Below are 9,896 nucleotides of genomic sequence, written 5' to 3' on the forward strand. Positions count from 1 at the left end.
ATTCTTTTTTTTTTTTTTAATTTTTTTTTTCAACGTTTATTTATTTTTGGGACAGAGAGAGACAGAGCATGAACGGGGGAGGGGCAGAGAGAGAGGGAGACACAGAATCGGAAACAGGCTCCAGGCTCTGGGTCATCAGCCCAGAGCCTGACGCGGGGCTCGAACTCCCGGACCGCGAGATCGTGACCTGGCTGAAGTCGGACGCTTAACCGACTGCGCCACCCAGGCGCCCCGACTTAGATATATTCTTTGTGGATTTGTTTAATATATGAATATCTATCCTTATGTAATAATTAATTGTCTGAATTTTCTTTGATTACACTAACAGTTTTTTCCTTCACATTTTGACAGTCAGTGGGGTGTATGTTTTGTATATAACATAGCATAAATGTTTAGCCCTAGTTTTCTGTAAATAATTTTTGTCCTAAATGATAACTTTTCTTCCCAAATGATTTAGTAAAAATTCATCTGTTTCCCACTGACATGTGGTGTCACTTTTGCCATATTACAATTTCTTATATGTACATTTATCTAGTACTGAACTTTCAATACTGGTTCATTGTTAATGTCACCGATAGGACTATATTGTTTTTACTATTATTTTGTGATAATCATTATTCATGAACTTTACACATCTATAAAACTTCTCGGGTAAATTGTTGAGGTCCTCAGTAAAATCTTCCTATTACTGTAATAGAGATTACATTTAATCTATTGATCAATGTGGAAAGAAATAAAATATCACAATGTTAAATAATTTCATCATGAAGAAAGTATAATTTTTTACTCATCATCATTTATGTATAGCAATAAGGTTTTAAACCTTCTCATCCTGTGCTCACTTCAGCAGCAAATATACTAAAATTGGAATGATACAGAGAAGATTAGCATGGCCCTGCATAAGGATGACACCCACACTTTTTCAATCCTATCATCCTTTTATTGTCCTCTACATTCATTCTTTCAACATCCTATCCCCTACTTAAAAGTTAAGACCCTTCAACATCTAAATTGTCTTCTTACTACTTACACCCCATATTTCATCATTATGAAACCTTACTTACATTATAAAAACCTCATTTACCACAAAGCACTATCTTCATGATGCAAGTCTGAAAAAGCCCAATTCATGTCTACAGTAGGACAGCCAAATGTGGGTGGTAAAGCAAATATGAAACCTTCAATAGTCTTACTTTATTTTTTAAAAAAATGTTTTAATGTGTATTTATTTTTGAAGGAGAGAGAGACAGAGCACAAGCAGGGGAGGGGCAGAGAGAGAGGGAGACACAGAATCTGAAGCAGGCTCCAGGCTCTGAGCTGTCAGCACAGAGCCTGATGCAGGGCTTGAACTCATGAGCCATGAGATCATGACCTGAGGTGAAGTCAGAGGCTTAACCAACTGAGCCACCCAGGTGCCCCTAGTCTTACTTTAAATCTAGAAACTCTAACATCAGTTATGCCCTTACTGATGCCTACCAATCCTATTGTATTTCCACAAGTCCACTTCCTTTTTTGTTTTCTATTCAGACTCCTCTCTTCTGATGCTTCCTCCTTGAATCTTCATCTCAACACATGACATTGCTTTTCATTTCACTGACAAAATTAAAAGAAGGGGGGGAGTTGGAATGACCTCACCAACCTCTCCTTATCACAGACTTGTTTGTTGATTTACCCTCACTTTCTTAGATTGAAACATGAAAGCATATCAGGATGTCATCCTCAGTTCCTGTCTCTTCTACTGCTCACTCTGTAGGTGATTTAAAGTATCATTTGTGTTCCAGCTATGCCCCAATTTAATGAGCTGGCTAGGTTGCTCCTTGACCTACAGATTCACACATGCATGTACCTTATCAATATCAGGTTGCCACTCAGGCAACCAAAATGTTGAAATGTTTCCACAGCTTCACATATCTAAAGTGGAATTGCCAATTTCTTCCCACAAAAGACGAGTTCCATCTGCATTCTTCTCAGTAAATTACACTTTTATTCAGTCAGTAACAAGGTGACAAACAAAGCTCATTCCTTTTTTTTGATATTTTTTTCCCAATTTCTACTGTGTTAGATGAGAACATGTTACTAATTCTAGCCATGAGAATATGTGTAAAAGTGATGTATATCACAGTACGTCCTTGACTGAAAATAAATACCACTTAAAATCTGCTATGACCTATTGTGTTCTGGTGGCTGGTGTGGAGACAATCCTCAGACCATGTGTAAAGAGGGCAGAATCATTTAATGGAAGGAGCTGGGATCCCTACTTTGTTGTTTTGGTGTGATTCACCTGATCAAAAAAAAAATGCACAGCAGATTGATATGTGTGCAGGAAATGTACAAGTGCTAAGTCCTTGACATTTCAAGAGTTTATTTGTTCAGAAAATAGAATGATAATAAGCCTAAATATCTTGATCCATTTGAAGTCTTCATATTGCATATTTGTTAATCAGCTTCATTCATAATTTGACCATCTTTTCAATGTCACTGTTGTAGGCCTCTACCCTGCGTTGTTTCTATTATCTCCTAACAAAATTGTTGCATTGCTGTAGAAATAATTTCATTGGAAACATATTTACATGCTTGTAAATTATCCTACTATAACTTTGTCTTGAAATGATCCTGCTAAAACTTAAATCAGATAATTCCACAGTATTGCTCAAAACTATGCTGTGGAATCCCTTCTGAGAATAACCACATAGATTTATATGAACTTTCTCTTCTTCATTACCTCTTTGACCTGCCCTTCTACCTTTTCACCCCTCCTACTCTGCTGTAATTCTCTGGCTACTTTGTAGATCCTCAATATATCAAGTGCACATTTTTTACCTTTACTTTAGCTATTCCTTCTGCTTGAAAGGCTTTTAACGTAAGATATATGCTAAGCTTTCTCATTCCATTCATCCAGGCACCTGTTCAAATTTGTTGAATGAGCATATAACAATGCATTTATCTCTTTTATTTTTGCGATTTCCATTTCATGACTTATAACCTGTTTGTAGTTTTATGCCTTTTTTTTTTTTTTAAATTTTTTTTTTTTTTTTTTTCAACGTTTATTTATTTTTGGGACAGAGAGAGACAGAGCATGAACAGGGGAGGGGCAGAGAGAGAGGGAGACACAGAATCGGAAACAGGCTCCAGGCTCTGAGCCATCAGCCCAGAGCCCGACGCGGGGCTCGAACTCACGGACCGCGAGATCGTGACCTGGCTGAAGTCGGACGCTTAACCGACTGCGCCACCCAGGCGCCCCTTTTTTTTTTTTTTTTTTTTTAAATTTTTTTTTTTTTTCAACGTTTATTTATTTTTGGGACAGAGAGAGACAGAGCATGAACAGGGGAGGGGCAGAGAGAGAGGGAGACACAGAATCGGAAACAGGCTCCAGGCTCTGAGCCATCAGCCCAGAGCCCGACGCGGGGCTCGAACTCACGGACCGCGAGATCGTGACCTGGCTGAAGTCGGACGAGTTTTATGCCTTTATAAACAATGCATGTCTATGAGCATATCTGGAACTCTTCCAATACTAAGTTATATATCTTGTGTTAAAGTTGAATTGCTAGGTCATGAGATAGGAGATAGTTAGAATATGCCAGGTAGTGCTAGTTTATATTCCCACCACAAAGGATAAGTGTTCCAGAAGTTCAAACTCCACCAAAACCTAAAGTTCATTTTATATATTTTTTATTTTTAATTTTTTTTTCTGATAATTTAAGGGATTGGTTTTAATTTTCAGTGCTCTGATCACTAACACATTTGAACAACCTGTCACACACTTATGACCATTTGCCACAACCTGTTTTGTCATGTATCTGTTCAAATCTTTTATTGATTTTCTTCTGTTATTTTCTCCTTTTTTTTTTTTTTTTTTTTACTGACTGTATGACTTACTTTTCTTGTTAATTCCTTATGAATTATATTAGTTAAAAATATTTCCCTTCATTGTGACTACACTTTTAAATTTTTTCCCTCTGGTAGTAATGCATGTTGGTGATCATAAGTACTTAGGTTATCAATTTGTATATTTTTCAATTTTGTGCTCCGTTTAAATTTTTTTAAGTATTCCATTTTGATCTGATGGTTGTGCTGAAAATAACAAAAATAACAAAATGATAGTGGACTAAGAATCAAATATCTTGTTAAAAACCACATAGAAGTAATTTCCAGTGCCTTTTTTTTAAGCAGTCTCACAAAGACTTTATTACATTTATTGGCATAACATCTATAATATCTTTTATCTTTAAAATTCTCCGACTTTAAATGTGCCATTCTTTTCACTCTCAGTGTTTAAGAGTATTTTTCCAATGTGTCTTCATTCTCATTGTTCTCTTAAGTGATAGTGTTATTATTGCTTATTTGAAACGATGTACCTTTACGTTTAGCTATTTTTATGATTTGAAAAAGCCTTTGATTTTCAGTAATTTTGCTATGATATACTAAAATGTGGTTTTCTTTGGATTTATCCTGCAGTAGGTTCAATCACCTTGAATCGGTTTTCACATGTTTTTATTAATAATCTCTTTGAATTCCCTCTTGCATTTCTACATTTTCTTTCTACTGTATTTTTTCTTTTGTTTCTTCAGTTTATTTCTTTACCTAAATATTTTTTGTGTGTTGATCTGCTGTTAATTCTGTATCTTTAGCTAATTTCTAATATTGAATTCTTCCATTATAGAATGCGGCTAAAGATGCTTATTTTTTTTTTAAAGATGCTTATTCTAAAGTTGCCAAATTTCTTGTAAAATTCTTCTTTTTATCTATTTTCACCTTAATTTCATATATCTTTTTCACTGTATAAGGCACAGTTTTATCCATTTTTTTTGCTAACTCAAAACTCTTAACCATTTTCACATTTGCTCTTACTGTTAATTTTCTCTACAATATTTGTCATTTTGGTCTATTTGAATGTCTAGTAGTTTTTATGTATGCTAAACTGTAAACTTAAAGTTACGATAGGGGCACCTGGGTGGCTCAGTGGGTTAAGCATCCGACTCTTGATTTGGCTCAGGTCGTGATCTCATGGTTTGTGAGATCAAGCCTGGCATCAGGCTCTGCTCCAACAGCACAGAGCCTGCTTAGGATTCTCTCTCCCTCTCTTTCTGCCCCTCTTCCACTCGTGCTTTCTTTCTCTCTCTCTTTACCTCTCTCTCTCTCTCAAGAAAAAGTAAATAAACTTTAAAAATCCTTAAGAAAAATAAAGTCACCATAGAGAATCCAGAACGTGTTTTTTTTTCTTTTTTTACCAGGAAAGATTCTCTCACTCCTCTGTTATACAGATAGCACAAGGATATCATTTCAATCCAAACATGAACACATCTAGCTGGAAATCTGAAGATACTTGGAATATCTCTGCTTCATTCCTGTCTGTTGAGCATGGGCTCTTAGGCTTTTGACTGAGACTTTGTCAGGTTTTTGTGGCTTCACCAGTCTGCACCCAGACTGCAGAATATTCATCATTATTCTTAAACGGTTCCCTAGTTTGGGTTTCTGTTCTCCTACCCCAGTGAGAAATAAATCTTCAAGATACATCTGTAAGCAAAGACTAGTTATATGCTTTGTTCCTTGAGCACAGTGACAATGCAGGGAATTTTAATCTCCTTTTAAAAAAACTGTAACTCAGTCTAGGTCTCTGGCCTCTCGAGCATCTCCAGAGCTCAAATATTCTGTGTAGGCATGTGGTTGATCATCCTCCAGATCTTAATTTTGATTACCAAAAGCTTTATTGTTTTTTCTTTCCTCCAGCATTGTTTGTCTGTTTATGCTGATCCCAATCCTATGCCCAAGCCCAGAATTGGATGAGGCACCCAGTTTAATAAATGAAACAAAAACAGTGCTGGTGAACATCAGCTAAATTCAGATAGACTCTAATCTCTCTTGAGTGAGGTAATAATTGTAAAATAAAGTAAAATCTATTAATATGTTGTGAAACTAATAGTAATTCAACTAGAATTGGCAATTAGAGAAATGAAAATTGTTATTAAATTTCTTTTCAGTTCAGCTCAGGATTTGGCACTAAATGAGTTAATACCATTTTTTTAATATGTTTTTTGAGAGCTCTCTTATTTTGGTATTTGTGGATCAGTGACTATGGGTCACTGATGGTCATTTGTGGATCAGTGATTATGGGTCAGCTAGTATCTCTACTCACTTTTTGATTAGCAAATACAAAGCAAAACACTTAAATTTCATTCCCCTCTTGTACTTGCATGTACTATTACTGTATATTTTAATTCTAGCTTAAATTTCTTAAACATCAAAATGACTATTATTGCCAATTTACAAAATGATTATTTATGGTACCTGTATAACTTGTTTCCTTTAGTTCTTCAACTGACTTCCCAACTGAAATAACATTCCTTGTTTTATTTTATTTTGTCATTTAATTCACTAATTAATTTATTTACATTTAGTGAGAATTTGCTGAGAGCAAATGCTACTTTGGTAAAAATGCCTATTTTTTTCTAACGTTATTAAAATATGTTTGTATTGAATAAACAATTCATGCTAGGAATTTATGTACTTTCACCACAGAAGATAAAATTCCATTGTTTCCTGGATTTTATTATTTCTAGAAGTTAGTATAACTTACCTTTAAACATAATTTTTTTTTCTCTTTAACACCTTTCTATATTCTTTCATAGTCAAATTACACCTTTGTATAGATACCTTGGATTACTTTCGTTGGGATTTATATTCTTGTTATTTGAATTGAAGGTTTTCATCTGCTCTGAAACATTTTTTTCTTCTAGTGTCACCTCCTTCCCATTCTCTCATTCTTCCTTCTGTAAGTCCAATTAGACATATGTTAGACTCTCCGTCTGTCATTCCTTATGAGCTCCCATTTATATTTCCCTCTCCTTGTGCCTTGGAAGCAATTTGGGTAATGTCTTTACTTTTACCTTTGAATCTCTAATGACCTCTTTATCAATTCTGGTATGAAATTATTTGAGTTTTTTTCATACTTGTATTTTATGAGGTAAAATGTAAGTATAGTAAATGTACATTTACTTGGTAAAGCTTTTCTATCACCTGAAAATACCCTTATGTTTTTGTCAGTCATTCTTCACACTCCATAAACATAGATCTGTTTTTTTACTATGAACTAGTCTGGTTTCTACATATTCTAATAATTAATTTTAATGTTTAATGCTTAATTTCTTAATTAATTTTAAAATTAATACAAACATGGTCAGATGAAATGTCCTTTGCCCTTTGGGTTAATTATTCTGTTGTTTATCTATTATATTTGTAATATAATTCATACTTTTCATATTTAGCATTTTGTGCTCCATATTATTTATATCTGAATACTTTAAATCATGACTACTTTACTTTTATTCTTTGGTTCCTTTTTTTTAAAATTTATTGTAGGTAGCCAGTATATACAGCTTAAAGTGTTATATTATCATGGAGTTATTTACTGGTAATGTGTGCTCAAGGGCAGAAGCTAAAATCCAGACTATATCTATGGTTCTTCCTTCCCTACCGAATGTGGGGTATCGAGGCCATAGAACAAGAAATTCATAGTATAGAGCTTTTGACGTTAGTCTGGGCTTCATGCTCTTTCCTTGTTCCCAGGCATTAGAAAGCTTTGTCATTCAGGCTCTCTACTGGTAGGTCTGACTAAGAGACTTTCTCTTTCCAAAACTTTCTACTTCAAATATAATACTCTAATCTTGAAGTAAGAAATAGGGGAAGGTAGGCTTAGATTCTATCAGGCATTACTAAACCTCTTTGCACCCTTCACCCCTGGCAGGGCCCAGGTCCCTAGGGCTCTGCTTTTGCTTATTTCTCCCTTAAACTAGGCTTAGGACAGGCAAATATTTTTACAATCTATACTTGCTCCCTGGATCTCAACCCTTCTCTTCCCTAGAGTCTTTGGAACCCACCCTACCACCAGCCCAGTGCCATTTGTACTAACTAGCCATAAGAAAGTCATAAGAAGGTTTTCAATTCTTTTTCATTTCTTTATACTTTTGATTTTTCAGATGCGGGTAAAGGAGGAAAAGCCAGAAACCCATTTTAGTCTTCCATATTGTCAAAAACTACTTAAATCATATTTATGGAACAAATTATATGCTACTTACCATAGGAAAGTGAAAACAAAAAGTGAGATATGGCTCTGTAAATGTTTTAATCTAACTCTCAAAGAATCAATAGATGCCTGTGAAAACTAGCAAATAGAGAAGAAATTTCATTTAGAAACTTCTTTATCCTGTATCGTTCTTTAAATGCGTAATGCATGGGGTGCCTGGGTGGCTCAGTCGGTTAAGCGTCCGACTTCAGCTCAGGTCATGATCTCACAGTCTGTGAGTTCGAGCCCCACGTCGGGCTCTGTGCTGACAGCTCAGAGCTTGGAGCCTGCTTCGGATGCTGTGTCTCCCTCTCTCTCTGCCCCTCCCCTGCTCATGCTCTGTCTCTCTCTGTCTCAAAAATAAATAAAAACATTAAGAAAAAAATTAAAAAAATAAATGCGTAATGCAAATCAGTTATGAAGATTCAGGTTTTCAATAACTTTGCAAAAAGGGATAATTACAATCTAAATGTTCTAAGAATATATAATATCTATTTCACTACTATTCCTGTATTAATTTTATAAATGACTAGTAATTCTAAAATATATGTCATTGGGGTGCCTGGTGGCTAAGTCAGTTGAGCATCTGACTCTTGGCTTTGATTCGGGTCATGATCTCATGGCTTGTGAGTTCAATCCCCACATCCAGCTCTGTAGTGACAGCGCGAGCCTTCTTGGGATTCTCTCTCTTCTTCTCTCTCTGCCCCTACCCTGCTCATGCTGTCTCTGTCTCTCTCTCAGAATAAATAAATAAACTTAAAAATATTAAAAAAAAATAAAACAGATGTCAGTAGAGTTTCTATTTCTATATGGTCCTCTATGTTTATTTCATGTTAACTTTCCGGGTAAGTTTACATTAATTACATTATTAAATAGTAATTTAACTCTAGTGAATTATGTTTGACAAAGCATCTGATTTGAAATATTTGTTATTTCAATTAATAAATCTCAAAAACAAAAAACTTTTGCCATTATTTTCCCAATGTGAAACTATTCAGTGAAATAATTGCACTACATAAAAATGACAGAGACTTTTCTCTGTTTTTCATGTCTTAAAATAAGTGTTGAAATATGTTTCTTATTACTTTAGAGCTGTTCTGGAGATTTAAATATTGCCTCTGAATATTCTAAGACATTTATTTCAGTTTTATAGCAATGTCCATAGATTGCTTCATGGCTTGCATATTTCTAAATTTAAATATAATTTCTCTATTATTTTTATCTGAAACTGGAAGTATCCAAGCAGCAACACTCTTTATAGAGAATGATCCCTGAGAGAATTTTACTGATTGATTTTTGTTTTAAAAAGATGAGATATACTAAGATTTCAGTTTCATATTATTTTCTTGATGAAGAAAATTTCCCCGTTCAATGATGCAGAAAATATTTAGTTTTCTCTCAAATTCATAGATTCCTGTTGAGATATAAATGAACTGGCTCTATCTTAGAAGATTAATATTCATATTTTTTATTTTTATAAATGTGCCTTTTCCCTATTAGTCTTTTCTTGTTTTTCAGCAGATACCTGCATGAATACTAATTTGACAGATTTTGTCTTAATAGTATTTATAGCTGCTAATGATAGCTCAGGATGGAGTATCCCTAATAAAGTAACTAATAAGAGTTTTCAAAGTATCAGATTCTGACACAAGTATTTAAAAAAAAAAAAGAGGGAGATGCTGAAGAGTGAGGGGGGAAAAGTGTAGGAAACACTGTGTTACAGTGAGGTACATTTCTTTCTACAAAAGAACTAAAATATTCTAATTTGTTAATGGATATGGCACATTTTCCATTGAAGATGTCATATTTAATATTTTCTAAACTTATTTGCAACACC

General features: G+C 34.5%; 1 non-coding gene across 1 annotated transcript; it reads left to right on the plus strand.

The window, feature by feature from the left end:
- The first annotated feature begins 834 nt into the window (after positions 1-834).
- On the plus strand, positions 835-941 carry LOC115524302. The gene has a single exon (XR_003972015.1). It is a non-coding gene; the product is annotated as a U6 spliceosomal RNA (small nuclear RNA).
- Positions 942-9,896: the final 8,955 nt, after the last annotated feature.

This window comes from Lynx canadensis, chromosome C2 (assembly GCF_007474595.2).
Source record: "Lynx canadensis isolate LIC74 chromosome C2, mLynCan4.pri.v2, whole genome shotgun sequence".
Taxonomy (NCBI): domain Eukaryota; kingdom Metazoa; phylum Chordata; class Mammalia; order Carnivora; family Felidae; genus Lynx; species Lynx canadensis.